This window comes from Vicugna pacos, chromosome 1 (genome assembly GCF_048564905.1).
Source record: "Vicugna pacos chromosome 1, VicPac4, whole genome shotgun sequence".
NCBI classification, from domain to species: Eukaryota; Metazoa; Chordata; class Mammalia; order Artiodactyla; family Camelidae; genus Vicugna; species Vicugna pacos.
The window spans coordinates 112667152-112687655 of NC_132987.1; the positions used below are offsets into that span (position 1 = coordinate 112667152).

The 20504-nt window shown below is 44.0% G+C and overlaps 1 protein-coding gene across 6 annotated transcripts in view; it reads right to left on the reverse strand.

Annotated features, from left to right (window-relative positions):
• Positions 1–20504, reverse strand: part of TIAM1 (TIAM Rac1 associated GEF 1) — a 354254-nt gene that overhangs the window by 266715 nt on the left and 67035 nt on the right. For 2 of the 6 annotated variants that reach the window (XM_072968310.1, XM_072968323.1), the window contains exon 2: positions 12254–12306. The exons of 3 other annotated variants lie outside the window; for them this stretch is intronic. The gene's annotated coding sequence lies outside the window, so the exon portion shown is untranslated. Of the gene's footprint in view, positions 1–12253; positions 12307–16349; positions 16399–20504 lie in introns of all 6 variants that reach the window. One more of the 6 variants, XM_072968304.1, reaches the window with a different exon arrangement.

A 20504-nucleotide genomic window follows, 5' to 3' on the forward strand; every position in this document is an offset into this window, starting at 1 on the left:
AGAATATGAGAACGAATGTATGTATGTTCCTATGCGACCAAAGTATTGTGCTGTATACCAGAAATTGACACAACATTGTAAACTGACTGTACTTCAATAGAAATACATTTTAAAAAAAAGAATTTCATGTAAAAACTAAAGATACCAATACTACCTTGAACCTTATGAACTACAAATATTCAGGCCATTTTGGATCCTAAACAGGATAATAGTAAGAAAGAAAAGCAAGGTGGATAGGGAGAGAAAATGATCAAAAAAAAAAAAAAAGGCAGAGAAAATGGAGAAAGTAGAGAAAGAGAGAAGAATCTTTCTTAACGTCATTGGAAAAGGAAGAAGAAAGTGAGAATGAGCTGTTTGCAAACATTCATTCTCAAGTCCACTTCTGAACTCAGGATACAGGCTTCCCTGTGGAATCGCTCAGGATTCCACATTCAGAACCGTGGCAGCTCTCAGAAGGCATGGACAACCTCTACCAGACAGGGTGGCAGATACCCAAATTCTGGGCCTGAGTTTTTGAGTCAGAGAGTCCAGCTCTACTCAGCTGAGTCCCCTGAATTCCACTCCTAAAAATCCCTGTGATCAAGGCACTGGATCTCTCCCAGCCTCAGTTTCCCCATCTACAATAGCAAATGTGCTAACAGCATCCTCCCATTCAGACTGTCCTGAAGAGTTAACAAAGCAATGATGTTAAGGAGTTACTCCAACATCATTAACCAGACATAATAAGTACTCAAAAATAATAGTAGCTATTGTTTTGTTTTGCTTTTTAATTAACTACTAGTTTCCTCCATAAAGTTTCCGCGCAGAAAACACCAGCTACTTCCACAGAGGAACCTGCCTGGCAATCGTCACAGGCAGGTAGATGGGCCTCCCTTTTCTTTCTCGGGTAAGACTGGGTTTGGTTGGCATCAGGGCACTCTGCTAGACAAAGCACCGGGAAAGCTTCCTGGAAATTGACCAAGACTAAGCAAAAAATGCCCATGCCTAGGCATAATTGGATTAGGCAGAAAAGCAAGTAACTGGAAGGCTACGAAAAGGAAGGGAAGTGCGTGGAGCCTGGGGACTCCCTTTGGGCAACCAATCTGGTATCAGACAGCAACCACACACCCAGCCTCTTCCTTCCCCGCAAAATCTACAGGATGAAGGAAGGAGCTGCCCACGGACACGGCAGCTGCAGAAAGCAGGGCCCCCTGGTCCCTGGGGAGCACGGCTGCCTTCAGCCCAGTGACTGTTATTAGACAGAAGCAGGACTCAACTCCCTTCTTCTCGGAATATAAAGGCAACTCCATACCCCCCAGAAGAACTGGAATGCCCCCTAAATCACCTCCTTTCAAAGGGGCCCCTCCCAACCTCCCCATCACAAACAACAGAGCCTCTCTCCTCCTCCACGGAAGCAAGTCCAAGATACTTCTCCAGTGTTTCCTTGACCCTGCAGGAAGCAGGTTCTACATCACCACCACGGTTCTCCCTCTGACCCTGCTGTTAGGAAGTCTGCTTTTTCTCAAGGGTGCCCGGCTTCCCACCTGGATCTAAATTTCTTCAAGGCAGAATCAGTACTTTCTCTCTGCATCTTGCTTCCCAGGGCGCAGGACCATGCAGAGCACACAGCATGCACCCAAAAGACCCCAACAAAGAACAGTGCTGACCCACAGAGAAGCCAGGGGGAGGCAACGGCCTCTTCCTCTTTGAGAGTCCATCAAAACAGTCCTTGTGGGCCTCAGACATCATTTAATAGCACCTCATCCATCCAGAAGCCAATTAAGCTAAGAAGCCAAACTGAGAATTTAAGAGGAAAAAAGTTCACGCAAGATGGATGGGGCTGGGGCCCCACAAGCTAAGACAGGCCTTGTCATCTGTGTTATACCACGAGGTGATTTGTAGCTCTGAGGTGAGCATTAATCAGGCCTCGAGCAGCAGGCGCGGCCAGTCGCCTGGGCCACAGGCATCCTGGCGCTGGCCATCAATCACGCCTGCTGATATCTGGGGTACCCAACCCCGGGCAGAGCCAGCTGAGGGGATGGGCCGACCGGGTGATTCAGACTGCCAAACAGACCGCATGCTTGATTTAATAGATCATATTTTTTTTCATGCATTTTTAAATTCAGATAATCCATCCAACATTACTTTAATAAAAAATATATATGTACTGTGTATAGGGAAGTCAGCCAAGTCTATGCATGGTTGAGTAATCCAATTCAAGTGACCTTGATGATTCTAACAGGAAGCTGGGGTGGAAAGCACCAGGCGTTAAGTGGGGTTCAGAGAAAGGAGTGATGGAGGAGGCTCAGGGCTGAGAGGTGAGGGATGAGGTGGAATCTGCTGGAGAAGAATGGAAGAGAGATGCTGGGGACAGTCCAGGAGGGACAGGCATGCTCTGAGCCAACAGGACGAAAACGAAATAGTGAAGCAACTTACTCATCAAGAAAAGATTGGACAATTAGACTAACACCAGACTCTAGGGGAAACACAATACCAGAGAGAGAGAGAGAGTGTGTGTGTGTATGTGTGTGTGAGAGAGAGAGAGAGACAGAGACAGAGACAGAGAGAGACAGAGACAGAGAGATAGAGAGACACAAGTCAGTGTATAAGAAGACAGATTTCAAAGGACACTTCAAAGAAAATTGGAGAGGATTTAAAAAGTGAAAGGTGGAATGTAAAATAAGGTAAAGACAAGTGAAATGAAAATGACGAAGAAAAAGAGGCATCAATGCTAACACTCAGACTAAAAGTGGTAACACTCATGGATGTGGGATGTTAAAGAAGGGAAAATGGTGAGTTCTGGTTTCAGGCTGAATTTCGCAGATCAGTGAGCCCTGTGGTGGAGGGGACATCTTCAGGGGGCCCAAGGATCCTGGCCCTTGTTCAAGCCCCCTCCCCTCAGTTGTGGGTAGGACCTGTGACTTGACTTTAACCAGTGGAATAGAGCAAAGGTGATGGGATGTCACTGCGCTGGCTACATCTCATTATGTAAGAGTCCATCTCAGCAGGCTGGGCCTTTAAAAAGCAAACTGCCAGGTTGTGAACTGCCTGTGGAGGGGGCCATGTGGCCAGGACTACGGGCAGCCCCTAGGAACTGAGAGTGCCCTCCAGCTGGCAGTCGGCAGGAATCCAGGTTTCTCTGTCCCACACCTGAAAGGATATGAATTCTGCCTACAACGTGAATGAACTTGGAGGCAGTCTCTGCCTCAGTCCAGCTTCCAGATGAGGATGCTTCCTGGCCAACATCTTGATGACAGACTTGTAAGACCCATTCAAGTGCACCCAGACTTCTGACTCACCGGACTGTGAGATCGTGAGCGTGTGTTGTTTTAAGACCCTAAGACTGTGGTTATTTGTTCCAAGTCCCTCAGAAACCAGAGTGGCTGGGCTAAATCTCAGTAGAGAGGTCAGGTGTGGACATGTGTCCATCACGTGGTGGGTGAGAGCACACATGCTAGAAGCAAGGGGCCAGGAGCTGAGCCCCAGCACTTCCCAGCTGTGTGACTACAGCCAAACTCCGTATTCTCTCCCGGCCTCAATTTCTTCATTCATGAAACAGAGAACACAACAGTACCTATTGCCCAAAGTTGCTCCCCATGATTAAATTAACTGTTAAGCGCATCGAATGATTCCTAGAAAGGCAAAGAAAAAGGCGAAGCCACAAGTAAGGGAGGAAAGAAGATGGGATGGGGTGAAGGGAAGAAGTAGACGGGCAGTGGCCAGGAGAACAAACGAAATCAGAGTCCAAGATCTCACACAGCACGGCAAGAGAGAACCTCAGCAGAAAGATGTCAGGAAAGATAAGAAAAGTTGGAGCTTAGGAAAAGTCATCAGCTGAAAGGGCAGCAGTAGAATGAAGACATTTCTATGAGTGAAAAAGTGATCAGAAGGGTGGTGGGGAGGGTAGAGCTCAGTGCTGGAGCGCATGCTTAGCATGCGTGAGGTCCTGGGCTCAATCCATTAAAAAATAAATAAGTAAATAATAGCAGTTTAAATAAAAAAAAAAGAGTAAGTCCAAAAAATGAGGGCAAGATTAACAGGCCTACAAAAACTGAATGACCTGGCCCCCTGGCCTTCTTGTTCAAACACACTGGGACACTCCTGCCCCAAAGTCTTGGCACTGACTCTTATCTTCTCTACCTGAATGTTCTTCCTTGACATCCACACTTTCAGTATTTGCTCAAAAGCCCCTTCTCTTCAGGCCATTCCTGACCAACGTGTTTCAACTCGCACCACAGGGAACTTGCGCTGTGCTAAACTTTCATCTACAGCATTTATCCTCTTCTACCATCCTACAAGATTGAGTATTTGTTATGTTTATTGTTTTTCTGTCTCCCTGGCTAGAATGCAAGCTCCGCAAATACAGATTTTAGTCTATAATTTTTGCTGATAAATTCCCAGGGTTTAGAACAAGGCATCACTCATAACAGGTGCTCAGAGACATGACACCTAAATGCAATGTATCAGTCGGAACTAGCTTCTTTTGCTTATAAAGGACATTATGAGAACATAGGCAAAATTTGATTAGGCAGTTAGGGTGGAGGAAAGGAAGCTCTTTTGGGCTAGACTCTCAACTTTCTGTGACTACCTAAACATTTTATTTGCATTATGAAAAATGAAAGAAATAAAATGAAACTCTGACATGGTGGTAAGAACAAAAAAAAAAGCTAAAAAGATACCCATCACTTTATTATAAATATTTATGTATTTTTGGAAAGGGTTATGAAATCCATGGAGGGAAAGAAAGAAAGACAGGAACATTCATTTTCACTCCGAATGGTTTTTATAACAAAATATATCTTATTTATATAATATTTAAATAGCAAAACATATGTGGGAAAAAAAAAGCTGGTCTACAGACCATTTCAGGGAGGGGGCAGAAAGGATGGAGGCCCTCGTGTTTCGTTTCCAAGGGCATCGCAACTCCCCAGGGAGATGGGTACCCGGTGGTACCCAGAGAGGCAGCCTCCCTGCCCTTCTGATGAGGACAAGTTTCCTCCAGCTCCTCTTCCCACATCTGCCTGTCACTCCAGGCAAAGGGACTCTGGCAGGCAAACATGGAGAGTGTCTGCTCGGCTCAGAAGAGCCTCCTTAAGATTTTAAAATGAACAAGTATCTCACACTGTTCATTCATATTTTTTTGTCATTACAAAGAAGTTTACAATTTACTGAAATTGATCATTTTTCCATTTCTTTTTCACTATTTCACTATTATGAGGGCATAATCGCCATGTACCCATAATCCAGTTCAACCCTGTTTCAACACATACACACACAAACACACACACACACACACACACACACACACACACACAGACTCCAGAGTTGGTCCCCTCAAATCAACATCTAAACAAGATCCACACATTGCATTTGTTGATTGAATTCTTCGGTAGTTTACCAGGGATTTCTCCTTTCTTCTCTTTTTATTTCCTTTGCATTGTTTTGCACACAGTTTCCCCATTTCCGTTAAATGCCTATGCTCTGTCTTCTATGTCCCTCCCTTCCTCTGACTCCCCTAATCTCCTCCCTGATCATCTTTTTCAAAGCATCTTTTTGTTAGCAGTTCCTCCACGAGCCTATAACGGAAACACTTTATGTTCAAGCTCCGGCAGGGAGGTCACAGGAGATGTAAGAGCCCGCAGAGGACTCTGCCGATCACTGCATCAACCACACAGAAAACAACAAAGTGTAAGAAGATTCCCCGGAAACACCCAGACAGTCATCGCTCTGCCAGGAACCACAACTTGCATGAATCCCTGTCCCTCTCTGTCCCTTTCTTCATCTTTAGAATAATGGGAATGAACAAGATGACAACAATGGTGTTGACATTAATTGGACATTTCTTGCCTAAAGATCTATAAAGATTCCTTCCAGCCATGACTGTGATCTTTGGTATCTAACTCACACAACGCATTAGCAAAGGACGACATCCTTCTTGGTCGGGTAAAGGGAGGAGGGAGTGGGAGTGGAGAAGAGTATTTCATAAATGACAAAGGAGAAAAGTGAAAAACTCGAGACAATGATGACAGAGAAACTGAGACCAAAAATCTGGATTACAAAACAAAACGTCAGTCATCAACACAATCCAAATTTGAACAATATGCCATTGTTTCAAAGCGCTTTCTTACACATTGGCAAATCTGATCCACACAAATGGATAAATGATAAAGGATGGGGTAAAAAGTTAATGATAGAATCTTGGATGTGAGAGTGTATCACTAGACCAGTGGTTCTCAACCAAGGCAGTTTTAACTCTGCTTCCTCAGGGACAATTGGCAATGTCTGCAGACACTTCGGTTGTCACAAGTGGGGCATGAAGAGGGCAGAGGATGCTGCTAAACATTCCACAAAGCTCAGGTCAGCCTACATCACAGGAAGTACCCAGTCCTAAGTGTCTGTGAGGTAGACAGACTCTAATCTAGGTGAATCTCCTAGTTACCCAAGTGAAACTGTGCTGGGGGTGCTGGAGGTGGGGGGACCACGAAGGTTTAAAGCCACGTTAGATAGACACCCTGCACCCTATCTAAGCCACCACACTCCAGACCACACCAACACATAAGATTTGATTAGGAAAACTGTCTTCGTTTGCTTTTATTACCGAGACAGATCAGAACACACATTTCTGAATCTCAACTGCTCCCTCAATGTAGTCATCCTGGAAAACTATTTTTAAAATGCTATCCAACTGAAGAACTACCCCTCCTAGCAAACTTGTCTCTGAATGAGAGCACCTCTGATGGAGGCCACAGGCCACGGGTGACCCTGAGAAGGACAAGCAATGAACATACCAGTGAATAAGAAATTTTCAAGGGCCCCCGTTCTAGGATGAGACCAGAGTAGTGTAACGGGAGGTGATGAAGGGGTAGGGAGGGTGTGTGTGTGAAGGGCTGCCATTTCATATTCAATTCTCAGAGATGCTTGCCTGGAAAGGTGACATTTGAATTTTACCCCTCCCCCCAAAAAAACTAAAATTAAATTAAAAAAAAAAAGAATTCTAGAAGGGGTTGGTATAGCTCAAGTGGTAGAGCGCATGCTTAGCATGCACGAGGTCATGGGTTCAATCCCCAGTACCTCCTCTAAAAATGAATAAACCCAATTATCTCGCCCCCCCCAAATAAAATAACTAAATAATACAATAATAAATTTTAAAAAAATTTTAAAGAATTCTACCAAAAACCAAAGCCATCCAAAAAGAGGAAGACTGGCTGTCGATGAAGCTATTCCAAAGAAAACACTCAAGACACTGAAAACTATTTTCAAAGAATAGGCCCAAAATTCCTGAACAGCAGTAGCCTCTTTCAAATAACTGTGCTGGGCAGTGCTGCCTTCCCAGACTCCCGCCCCCAACACAACTCTTTCAGAAGATAAGCTGGGGTGTAACTGTTTTGACCTCAACCTCTTTGCAGACAGAGCAAACTGCCCCCAACAGGCACTCAGCACGAGGGGAAGATGAACAGCGCCCCCCACCCCTCCCATCACCACCTCTCTGAGAAGGAGCAGGCACGTGCAAGAAACACTTGAACCAAAGGAGCAGTAATCAAAGCTCAAGTCTGCCTGGAAGGTTCTCTCCCAGTGTTCTTATCTGAGTCCTTGTGTGTTCTGGTCTCCCAAAACTCTCAAACTAACAGGCCCCAAGGTGGCCACGGAGAAACTGAGGCTCAGGTTCCGAGCCTGGGAGTCCGTTCCCTTCCCCTCTTTTTCCTGGTGGTGATTTTTCTTGGACTCATCATCCCTGGCCATCTCAGCAATAAGATCCTCGGGGCCAGATGAGGGGATGGATCTACAAAATGAGCCAAGGAGGCTGCTCAGCCCATTTGAAGCACAAGTCCCAGGCGCACTTGATACTGGGCAAAACAGTCCTCCCCCTGGTCTACAGCAACTCCAGGAAACTCACAGGAAATTAACCTGTGGTCTGAGCTAAAGCCACCGCCCAGATTAAGGACATTTCTCCTCTCCTCTCTTCCCTAACCAACAGGGCAGTAGTAGGTGTCTGGTAAAGCATCAGAGGAATCTCTGTTCTACCCTTCTTACAGTATCTCTCTCTACCACAAAAAAAAAAAAAAAAACACTTAATGAGGCAGGTAGCAACATGCTCAACCTGTGCACAGATGCAGAAGTGCTACTGTAGGAACCAATTCAGACATCACCACATCTGAAGAGGTCCCCTGCGCACCCAAGCTTAAGCTTCATACCTCAAAGAAAGATTGTTAATTACACATTATGATTCCAATTATTGCCAAATGCATTACGAACCAGGATCTTTGCTAAGCAATTTTATTGTTTTAATTCTTTCCTTCCATCATTCTTAATAATTACACTCTGGTTTTTATTACATTAAGATGTAATTTAAAAAGAAAAATCCTTTATATTTTAAATCTATTTTATTTTTTTTTTACATAAAGAATTCCAAAGCTATCTGTAATAATGTAGCACACAATATAGCCAACAGACAGAATGAACAGCTTAGATGAAACTAGCTGAGTTCCATTTAGGGGGAAAACTTATTATGAAAACCCTTAGCACGAGACCTTCACTGATAGGATGGAGAATTCTTCATCATACAGAGGCAGAACGAACCACATAGCAATACACAGATGGAAGAGAAAGCTTTACACTATCTACGGAAGAGGGGATAGCCAATCAGGACCCAAATGCTGAATTTGGGGATTACGAATAGTCTACTATCTGCCCCATAAAATGAAGCCATTATGTAATGTGAACCTATCCATGCTGAATTCTATTTCCATTCAAGTATGAGGATGATGTCACCAACAGGTAGAAAAATGAACAGAGAAAGATGAAATTATTTTAATGATTTAAGCCACAATTTGTGAGCCACAGAGTTTCACATTCACAGGAATCAAGGCTGAGCGGCATTTAGTGCTGAGGAATATTTTTGTTTGCTCCATACGCTAAAGCCTTATCCATCCTCCCCTTGCCTTCCAGACCAGACATCAGCAAACTTCCTTGCTGTAAAGGGCCCAAGGGTATATATTTCAGGCTTTGTTCAGGCAACTACTGAACTCTGCTGCTTCAACACTACAGCAACGGCAGATGATATGTCAACAAACAGGTGTGGCTGTGTTCCCATAAAAATTTATTTACAAAAACAGAACCACGGTCTGTAATCTGCCTACCCCTGTTCTGGTCCTCAGAGGGCCAGGGAGGAGGGGTGTAGCAGGACACGTCGAAGACTCTCCTGTAAGAAACGGCAGGAACAAGCAAAGGGAACTGGGAGACCCCAAACCACCCACCAGACACCGACCCCAGTCCTTCACACCCAAGACCAAAATCCAGTCTAGATCCACAAGGTAGGAATCGGTTCTCAACAGCCTTTGTTCTCAAGGAGACAAGTCTCTCTCTCACAGAAGCAGCTGCTACTCTGTGGTGGGGCTGGTCTTCTGTCCATTAGAGGTTCGGTGTGACCTCCCCAAGCTGCTTGGCCATTTCTGTATCAGGCAGTCGGCCAGGGCTAGGACTGCAGGCTGTGGTTCCCGAATTGAAAGCAGTGATGGGTTTACAAGGGAATGAACCTGCCTAGCAACTCACACACCACTGAAGAATGAAGCGCTCAAAAAAAAAAAAAAAGAAAAAAGAAAAATAGAGAGAGAGACAAACGAACTTATTTACAAAACAGAAACAGACTCACAGACATAGGAAACAAACTTATGGTTATGGGGCGGGGGGGGGAAGGGAGAGGAAGGGATAAATTAGGAGTTGGAGATTTGTAGAAACTAACTAATATGTATCAAATAGATAAACAAGTTTATAGTGTATAGCACAGGGAACCATATGAAATATTTTATAGTAAGTTTTGGTGAAGGAGAATATGAGAACAAATGTATGTTCCTATGTGGCTGAAGTGTTGTGCTGGACACCAGAAACTGACACAACATTGTAAACTGACTCTACTTCAATAGAAATACATTAAAACTGAAAAAAAAAAAGAGAGAGAATGAATCGCTCAGTGGACAAGCCTTCCCACTCGCCAAACTGGACCCCCCTGCAGGCTGAAGCACAAGGAAGGGTCCAGGGAGCCTCGACCAGCCAGGGTCCACCACTGTCAGCTCTCATCCCCCAAATACATGTGGTTCTTCCCTTTCCTGGAACCCCCTTCTCCTTCACACCTCACACCCTGGCCATCAGCCAATCTCCAAAGCTCCGCCTTCAAAACGTACCAAGAATTTGGCTGTTTCTCACCAGTTCCAACACCCGGACTCCAGTCACTTCCTAACTGTTCTCACTGATTCTGCCCTTGATCGCCGCTTCCCCTTGCCACCGCCAATGGTATATTCTCATGTTAAAAAATGAGTAAGGTCATGTCCATCCAATGGTCCCCTAAGTCCTTGTGATGGCCTGCGAAGCCCCATGCAGTCTGGATCCCCATGCGCTCCGCCACTGACCTTCAGTCCTCTCCTGCTCATTCCCGCTGCAACAGCCACAATGGCTTCCTTGTCGTTCTTCAAACACACCGGACCCATCTGGACACTCTGAAACTCGGGGCCTTTGCAAGTCTCTCCCTTTGGCCTGGAACACTCCAGAAAGGCACCTAGCTTTTTCCCTCAACTCCTTCCTCTCTTCGCTCAGATGTCTCCTGGGAGAGAGCCTCCCTGATCATCCTGTGAAAGTCACAGCCCTATCCCCTAACCCTGCCCCCAGGATGCTCCAGCGCCTTTCCTTGCCCTGTTTCTCCTCACAGCATGACCCACCATCTGACACGCTGTACATACTACATAGGTATTTACTTCAGACTTCACACATGCTTGAATGTAAGCTCTGCAAGGGCAGGAATTTTGTCCTCAGTGCCCAGAGCAGAGACAGGCAGGGAGTAGGCAGTTAAAAAGCATTTGTTGAGTCAATTAATTCCTTCCTATTTGTCTGCATCTGAGATGGTTCCTTTTTCCTTTCCTTCCATCTCTTTCTTTTAGCATCTTTATTTTTTATCCTACTTCCAACCTCCTTCAATTATACTTAGAGATTCTTAGTCTCTTCCTTTTCATTCCACATCTTTCATTCCCTCCTTTCTCTTATTATCTAGAGGTATTTATTAAGAAGAATTTAGACATTTTTAAAAAGAGGCTATTTTTTATTAGTGTTTTTACCAAATCCTTACCCCCATATCAAATATGTTAAGAATTCAAGAGTTCGTAGTATCTTTAAAAAAAAAAAAACTCACTGATCATCTTTGAAACATAAGAATCAAATCATTATTCTGGTAAAGAAAAGGAGAGAATCAGGTCACTAATCTGCCTTTTATATACAAACTATACCTCAAGGTAATTTTTTTTAAAAAAGGTTGAAATAAAATTCCTCTTTACAGAAATTCTCCAGCTAGTACATGCAGAAGAAATGACAGAATGAGACTATGACATTTTTGTAACCCTGAAATCAAGAATGAATCTAGGTTCCCATTATTGATCAGAATCTAGGCTCCTACCACCATGAGGGGAAAAGCTGATGGGGACCCTAGTAACAGATGGTCAGACTAACAGCACCTGTCAGTACTAATGTTTCAGAAAAAGACAGAATAGGTCACCTGATGGAAGTTATGCTATCACGCATGAAATATCCTTACCCCAAATCTAAACCTAAATCTGATTAAGGCTTTAGTTTATAGGACATTTGGGGGACAATGAAACATGTTAAATGACAATACTGGAATGTTGGTAGGAAAATCTACATTTTGGCGGACTGCACAGGACAAAAGATCCAGCTTCTTCATCAAATATATCACAGGAGAGAACAGGAGAGGGACAGGAAAACTGTATATTAAAAGAGACCTAAGAACCGTATCAATCAAATCCAATGTGTGGACTTTATTTAAATTCTTTGATTACTCTGAAGTATTTTTAACTAACTGTGAAAAACTGTTTCCTAGATCATCAGGGAAATCTGAACATGAACATTCAGTAATATTAAGAAATTAATTAGTGTCCATTTTCTACGTTACAATAGTATTGTGTTGATGTTTTAACAAAAAGAATCCTTATCTTTTCAGAGAGTCACACTGAAAGATTTATAACTAAATCTGATTTTCTTTTTAAACCCTCATCCTAAAATTCTTTCCCCAAGAAAATGACTTTGGTTGTTTTGATGCTATGGAAGTCACTGCTTTCCAAATATACCCATGAATGAGGTGATGCAGAAAGAACGGGGCTGAAAATCAACAAAAACCAGGCAGAGATTTAGGGCTAAATGATAAACAAATAAATGAAAAAGGTAATGTATTTATATACCCTTGATGCACTTCGAAAGTCCTTCAAAGCATACATACCACGTGGAGGTCAGGCTTCTGATAATGTTAACATCTGAAAAACAGCCATCAATCTGGAAATTTCAAAAAGAGAAATGAAAAAGACTTCTGAGTGATACACAGCTTTCACAAAGCCCATGCACTTTACTCCATGAAAGAAAAAGAAGCACTTCACGTCATTTACAAAATTCTATCAAACAACTGTATCTCAGCAAGAGCTAAGAGCAAAGGAAAGAAACAAAGGACTTACTAGAAACAAAGGAGCAGGGCAGTCCAAGAGTTTATAAAATAAAGACACAGTCCACACAGAGCAGACCCTCAGAGCATCACCCTAATGCAGCCTTGGACACCATATCCCAGAGTAAAGGCAACATAAGTTCAAGCATGCTCAGAGTCCTGTTAACACAAGAAGAGCAACGTAGACACTGCTTAAAATTATCCTCATTAAGATGACTACAGTTTACGAAGCTAAATTATTTGCTTAATGAAGGGGGAAACAGGTTTCAAGGAAAGGGAGATCAGAATTGAGATCAGTGCGTAAAAGCGAAGGTGGATTTGAGCTTGAAATGAAGGCGGAGAACCAGCCCCTGAGGGAGTGAATGGGCTTTTCGTTTGCTACCCTGAGGTGCTGGACCCCTCACGGGGGGCTCCACATGGCTCTCGGCATTGGGTGAGGTTGGATCAAAGGTCCTTGAGAATCCTAAACAATTCCAAGGTTTTCTGGTGGGTAAAGTTAAAGAAAAATTTATTCTGATGCTTGTTAAAATAGAAAGAAAATAAAAATAAATAAAATAAAGTAAATAAGTAAATAAATAAATAAATGTGCTTTTTAATGGTAAGAAAGACTTTTTTTTTCAGAGCTACTGCAAAAGTGGAGAGAGATGGGGCTCAACTCCAAATATAGCCAAGACACCTGGACATTTACAACAAACAAACAGAATGAGATGATCAGTGGACAGAAAATTACTAAGAGGAGACATCGGGGGTAAGGGAGTCATTACACAGACAACAGGATTCCTAGTGAAGTGATCAGATGTCAGGGACAATCACATAACAAGGGTGGGGGATTCTCTCTAAACTGGCTTAGCAGGATTCCTGCTACAACTGGGCTAGGCAGACACCAGAAACAGGACAGGGACCAAGGTCCAGGTCAAGACAAAAACAGGACTCAGAGGAGCCTGACTAAAGTTTGCTTAAGGAGAGAGGTCTTTTTTAGTAAATGAGAATTCCACCTTAAAAAGAGAAATGCTTTTGCCTAGAGGTGGTGTCCAAGGTCACAGAGCCAGTGTGAGCAGGTGCCAGCAGCAGATTCCAGACCTCCCGGATCCAAGCTCAGCGATGTCAGTTACACCCGCTGCCTCCTAACACCTTACACTATGTAACACTTTTTAATTTCTCCACTGCTTCCCCACACAGTTTTTCTGTTTGCAAAATCCAGAAATTCCCATTTCCATACATCAAGCTATCATGAGATAGGGGAAAACTATCTCTGAACACAATGCCATGGAAGTAATTTATGTGCAATCCCCTGTGATACTGAGGCAGACTGAGTCATCATCATGAGGTATAACGAAGCCTTTTAAAGTGGTTTTGTAATAACAGGCGTACAAATAAAATAGAAAAAAAAAATAAAAGACTGAGTTTAAAAGCATCTGAAAAGAACAGGATGCTTCCAATCACTAGCAGGATTACAAAACCTCCACAGCTCTGGCTACATAATTTCCCGAGATGCTCAATCCCCAGGGAGAGTCTTTTAGGATGACAGAGTGACTTCTTGCACTCTTGAAAGTGCCACCTACAGGATAAAAATGATTTAAGAATCAGAAGTGCGATGCAAAAAATATTCTCTGCCCTTCAGACTACTTCCCATCTGCTTTCACTGGAATCTGTGTCCTGGGAGGCTGACCTCTGAGGCCGGTGTCAGCTGGGCTCTTTTGCCCTCTGGCCCCTTGGGAAGTACCAGTAGAAGTCAGGAGAGTAGAAGGAGGGGAGGGGAGGAAGGAGCACGAATCCCTCTGCTTCCTGCCTGCAGGGTCACCTGGGGGGTCTCTCCACCACAGGTCCCAGCTTCTCCAGGCAACCCTCTCCCTCTGTGCTTACTTCTGAGGGTTGGAGGGTGTCATAGACTATGTCCCCTCAAATTTGTATGTTGGACTCTAATCCACAAGGTGATGGTCTCAGGAGGTAGCCTTTGGGAGGTGATCAGGTCACGAGGGTGGGGCCCTCACAAGTGGCATTAGTGCCCTTATAAAAGAGAGCCCGGAGAGCTCCCTCACGGGGTCCGCCATGTGCCAACACCAGAGAAGACGGCCATCTTACAAACCAAGACGTGAGCACTCCTTAGATACTGAATCCACCGTCACCTTGGCCTTGGCCTTCTCAGCCTTGAGAACTGTGAGAGATGTACCCTGTGTATAAGTCACCCCGTCTAGCAGTCTGAACGCACTAAGACAGAGGGCCCCTCCCATTGCGCCAGTCTACTTCACTCCCCTTTCTGCCTCTTCACTCCATGACAACCTTCATTAAACTCTCTTCTGCCACTTCTTTGAGCGTGTCATGTATGTCCCTGCCCAGCCTCTGACTGACAGCAATGAAAAGAGAGGAGGGACAGAGAATCACAAATTTAATTTTCCATATTTACTCTCATTTGGGCAGTGGGATTGGGGTGGGGGCCGAGCAGACACAATTTTTAAGCTAGATTTCATGGTATTTGTACCGGGAATGAGGCATATGTTCGAGGAGGCTCTAAGTGTAAAGGTTCCCATGAAAATCCAGAATTTGTATACAGAATTTGGTATATACGGGCAATTTTCTAAAAAGAGAAATCCAGAAAGAAAAAGGTCAAAAATTGACTTGTGTTCTCAAAAGTGGACCCCAAAATGGAGAGCCAAAGCCGTCAGAGAAACACAGCACAAAAACAGCCACCATCTGCCCAGGGGAAGAGAGACGGCTGGGCTGACGATGGGTACCCCGGGCCACGGGTACCCCATGCCAGCCGCGCCCGCCACAGCCTCCTGCCCTCTCCCGGGGGCGGGGGCGGGGGAGGAACCCCCGTCTCCGTGCCGCCCACCACCGCCTGCCCCAGGGAGGCAGCTGGGACGGTGTGTTCCTGCAAGTCGCTCACAGCTCCCTCCCAACAGTCAAGTGACATTTCAAAAGCTCATCAGCTCAGCAGGTGCTCGGATCCACAAGCAACAGCAAAAACAGTTCCGGGATGTGGAAAATCTCGTCCTGTTGTTCTGAGAGGCTTGGGGCGCAGAGGCAAGGCATAGTGTGCAGGCAGCCAAGCGGGGGTTTCGGGGGTGTGGGGAGCAGCAGGCTAGCAGAGCTGACCCCACAAGAAAGTCAGCAGGTGCCCCATCCGGGGTCAGGTGGGAGGGGGCAGGTGCGAGCCCCTACTGAGGAGATAGCTCTTACCTTACAGACACGTGGCCTGAGCCCAGCCCCGCGCTTCACCTGCTGTGTGACCCAGGATAGGTGGTTCACCCTCTCTGAGTCGCAGTTTCCCCCTATACCATTCAGTATGAATCTCATAGCACTGTGTGGGTTGTCATTGAGAAAGTGCTTTTAAGACCCTGTAAATGCCTTCCCGGGTCTGTTTTAGAATTGACATCAGAGTTCTTCTCCACTTCCTCCACTAATGCAGAGATTTCAGGCACAAACAGAAGCCTATAAAATCAACCTCCAATTCCACACCAGGGCAGATGCCAAAAGGGAGTGACAGCCACCTGAGCAAGGTCACCTAACAGGGACAAAAGCCTCCATCCCACACAGAGCCCTGCCAGTCCCCCATCCACTGAGGGCCCCAATCTCCTCATTGGTAAGATGAGAACAGCTGCAGCTAATAAGACAGTGAGGATGCCACAAGCTCTTGGAAACGTGCCAGGCACACAACAGGCACTCACAGGCCATCGGCCACCACCACCCTACAGCACCTGCGTCCCAGGAGCCCCACAGGGGAAACCCGGGCCAGTGAAACTGGTGTATTGAGGGGTGGGGGGTATCTTTTCTAGCTTCCAGCACCAGTGAAATGGAAGACAGTCAGACACAGACGGAACAGGACTCCGACCACAGCCACTCCCCAGACAAACCGTTACTGATGTTCTTGGAACCTCACCTTCCTCACCAGACACATGGGGTCGAGCGACCTCACTCGCAGGGTTGTCCTGAGAAACAAAAACACGCCGTGGAGGCAGGAAGTAAATGTTACTTCTTGTCATCTCTCCCCCTTCCCTGGAGTGCAGAGAAGGCAGCAAAAGCCAAAAGTGGATTCCCGCAGCCCTCAGGGAAGGTCATCACCCGCCCAGATCACAGCAGTCTAGTGTCCCCTGAGACCTCGTGGTCCGTGTGGCTAGGGAGATCTTCCTACCAACAAAGCAAGATGGAACTACATCCCTGGGGCACGCTCGTGGGGCCTGCCTCCCAACTAAGATGTCAGCCATTTCCCACCAAAGGCCCAGAGAGCAGGGTTCAGGGTCAGCAAAACCCTGCAGAAGCAGGGAAAAGGCTTTAGAAGCCCTCCTTAGCCAAACAAAAAAACAAAAAACCTCCCATCAAAGAGTACAGGGGCTATCTGACAGCTACACGAGGACATGGAGCCCGAATCACCGACACGGAGGGCGGGGAAGGTCACTTTTCTATAAACATCTGAAAGATAAAAAGTGTAGATAAATGTCAAAAACAATGCCAAAAAAAAAAAACCGGTTGCATACTACTTGCTTACACAGCTTTTTCCTTCTTCAGACAAATGATAAAACGTCCCTGCTTCTGAATATAAATCATCTTCAATTAAGACATTTCTGTTGGAAAGCACTTTTGGCAGGGCCAACAAAATATTTGCCACTGTTCTCCGACTTGGAGCTTTCAAGGTTGGCAGGGCGATTTATTTTTGTTGATTAAACAAAATACAAATGGAAAAGGCCTAAAAAATGATTGGCCAATTAAACTCAATGATTCTTCACAATGAAATGTTCTTTTATTAGCCTTGCCAGAGTTATTAAAAAAAAAGAAAAGAAAAACCTCCTAGCTTTACTGCTGTTTGCAGGATTTACCCCACTGACGTTTGTGCTGACAGAAAGATTTAAGTGAGGACCAGATTATGCAAAGTGTGTCTTCTCTTTCGCTGGAACGGAAGGAAAAGAAACAATTAAGGGCTTGGGCCACTTCAGGAAGAATGTCTGCCCAGCATTCGTAACTCTTGAAAGAATGATTTGGGTTGAGTGAGGGAGCCGTCAGCACGCATTTCGTGTGTACTTGTTCTCTGGCAAATTACAGATTCACTAATAGGGGCCAATTTGTTGAGATGACAACAATCATAAAGATCCAAATTCTTCATTTTCTCTTTTCACTTTTCAAAGGGATGAGTGTCTAGAGAAGCAGCCAACCAAATGATGGGTGTCAGATGCTTCTGCAAAATGGACCAATGGACAGAGGGGCACCAGAAGCCTATTTCGGTCCACAGCAACATTTTTCTGAATTGCAACCATGAGGTCCAGATCACAACTGCAATAAATCCACATACGATCGTCATAAACCCAGGCCAGCAGAACGCTGATGCTTCCTGGTGGTCAGAGCATTAATGCTGCAGGCTGCTACACATTTTTAAACTTGATTGTACATAATTGTTAATCACTGACCCATTCTCCAACCCGCCTGGGCTAGAACATGTTGCCAGGCAACCAATTTTGCTCCAGATACTTTCTGAAAGGTAGTGAGGAAACAACCAGTGTCAACCAAGTGAACACTAACCATTAGAGACAGGTTCAACGGAAAAAAGAAAAAAAAAAAGATGTGCGCTTCCTAAAAACATGTCCATCTCATGTATGTAGACACATATTTCCCATGTCTTATAACTCAGAAAATAAGCCCTCTTAGGTCGAATTGGATGAAACTGCCCTTTTGGTAGCTCAGTTTGGTGATTCACATAGTCCAACCTAATAACTCAGAAGAGGTTTGCATAGACTGGAAGACAGAGGGACCACAATCCCCTGCTAATATAATCACAATTGTGCTTTGTACCAGTAACATATCACTTACCTACTCCACACATTCCTGAAAATGGTTTTAATAAAAAAAACAGTTGAGAGAGGCAGCCTGCATCGCTTTGCAAATGTCTGAATAAGCAGTCACATTTATTTTTCCATTTTAGCCTATGACAAACTGATCCTACTTCTTGTACAATATCCAGACATTCCCTGCCTTTTCAAATGTTCAGAGCCACCAGGAATGGGACTCAATTTATTTTTCCTAATTTGAGATCAGAACACCAGAGGACATCCTAAAGATGAAGACAGAATTGTCAAGTACAGGGAAAAGTTCATTTCAGGGGAAAGAGGAGGGAAGGCAGGATTGCTGGGATCACAGAACTTGATGATCTTCTGCAAAAACAGTGAAATCAAGTGACTCCCCTTGTCCAAGGCAGCCGAGAGCACCACGGTCAAGGAGCACTGGAAAAACGTAATGGCCCCATGTCAGCACGCACAGTTATCACCAGGAGAGTTTAGAATCTCTGTAAGAAGTCCTGAAAAATGACCAGCTCAGGCAGTGCAACCGAGGAGATGATTAATCTCATTAAGAAACAATTGGTAAAAATTATCAGGTGAAGGGAGAATTCACGGTGAAGTTTAAGTTTAAATTTCTGCCCTTACTGAGCAAGTTTGAATACATCTTATGATTTTCTAGCAGCCAAAATTAACTGTATCTAAAATTACTAAATTACAATTTATAAACTAGACACACATAGACTTTACATTTGGCAAATGTCAAATTATCTTAAGAAGATACTAGAAAGTTGATTGCCCATACCCAGATGAGTCCTATTAAAATGTAACCACGCTTTCTGTTTAGTCTGCTTTCTTACGTGCTTATAATTAAAAAGAAAAAATAAGTAAACAATACAGAAACATATGAAGTTAAAAGGTGGAACGTTTTCTCTTCAAGTCATTACTACCCTCATTTTCACTCCCCAGGGGTAACCTCCAATTTGCGCACTTACTTTTAACAGAAGTAGCACCCTAAGGCATCTCCCAGCAACTTGCTCTTGTCACTCAGCATCACAACATTTAAGCTAGTTTTAAACAGAGTCCTCTGGCACATCTGATTCACCAGCTAATTTGTCCACAGTCTCAAAATAAAGCTGCTCAGATACTAAGAGTCACCCCCGCTCTCCCAGAGTTGACAACAATTTAAAGACCATCAAGGAATACACCCAAATTTTATAGTAACTAGAAATGGAATATAACCTTTAAAAATTGTGAGTCACTATGTTGTACACCTGAAACTTATATAATATTGTACATCAATTATACTTCAGTAAAGAATAAATAAACAGATAGATAAAAACAAAGACCATCAAAACAATAAGTTTATACTGTATAGCACATGGAACTATAGTCAATATCTGGTAGTAACCTATAATGAAAAAGAATATGAAAGTGAATATGTGTACATATATGTATAACTGAAACATTATGCTGTACACCAGAAATTGACAGAACATTGTAAACTGACTGTACTTCAGTTAAAAAAAAAAAACAAAGACCATCAAAAGCAGTATCAATTATTCATCTCCCAAAAGCTCTGAGACACACTCTAGAAGTCCTGGAAGAAGAAAAGAAAATTTTAAATCTGTAGTTACTTCCAAGGAAGTTCATCCCAACACAAATGGGGCTTCCAAGAAGCAGCTGGTTAGCACCACTAGTGAGTGGCTTGAGCTGGAGTCCCAAAGGAGAGATGTCTGTATCACAAAAGAGAGAAAGAGAGAAATGAAATCCAGAAACATCCAAGACTGAACAAATATCAAGAGCCAACTGCTAAATTAAATTCTGAAGCCCACTGCTACAAGCTGGAAGAAGAATGTTATTTCAACAGGGACAGTTTCAACCCCCTACGAGGGAAACTGTGAGCCTGCTGGGAGCAGCAACTATTGCGACAAGGAACAACAAAAACACTTTCATAAGCATTAGGACTGTCACAGAAAAGCAGAGACTGACAGAACTGTGGTGTGTGCAACATGAATTCCACATTGTTCCAACTCAGGAATTATCAAGCCATATTTGAGGTTGTGTTTTCTTTCCTTAAGGGAGGCAGCTGCAGACTTAAATTCTGAAGCCAACACTCCTAATCTCAGTTCTACAAATAGACTTTAAGAAAGTCACTTCCTCTCTCTAGATATGTTTTCTTGCCTATAAAATGAGAGAAAAAAAATAAAATAAAATGAAAGGACTTGACTAAAGGAACTCTAAAATCTTTAACATGATTTATTCCTATGATG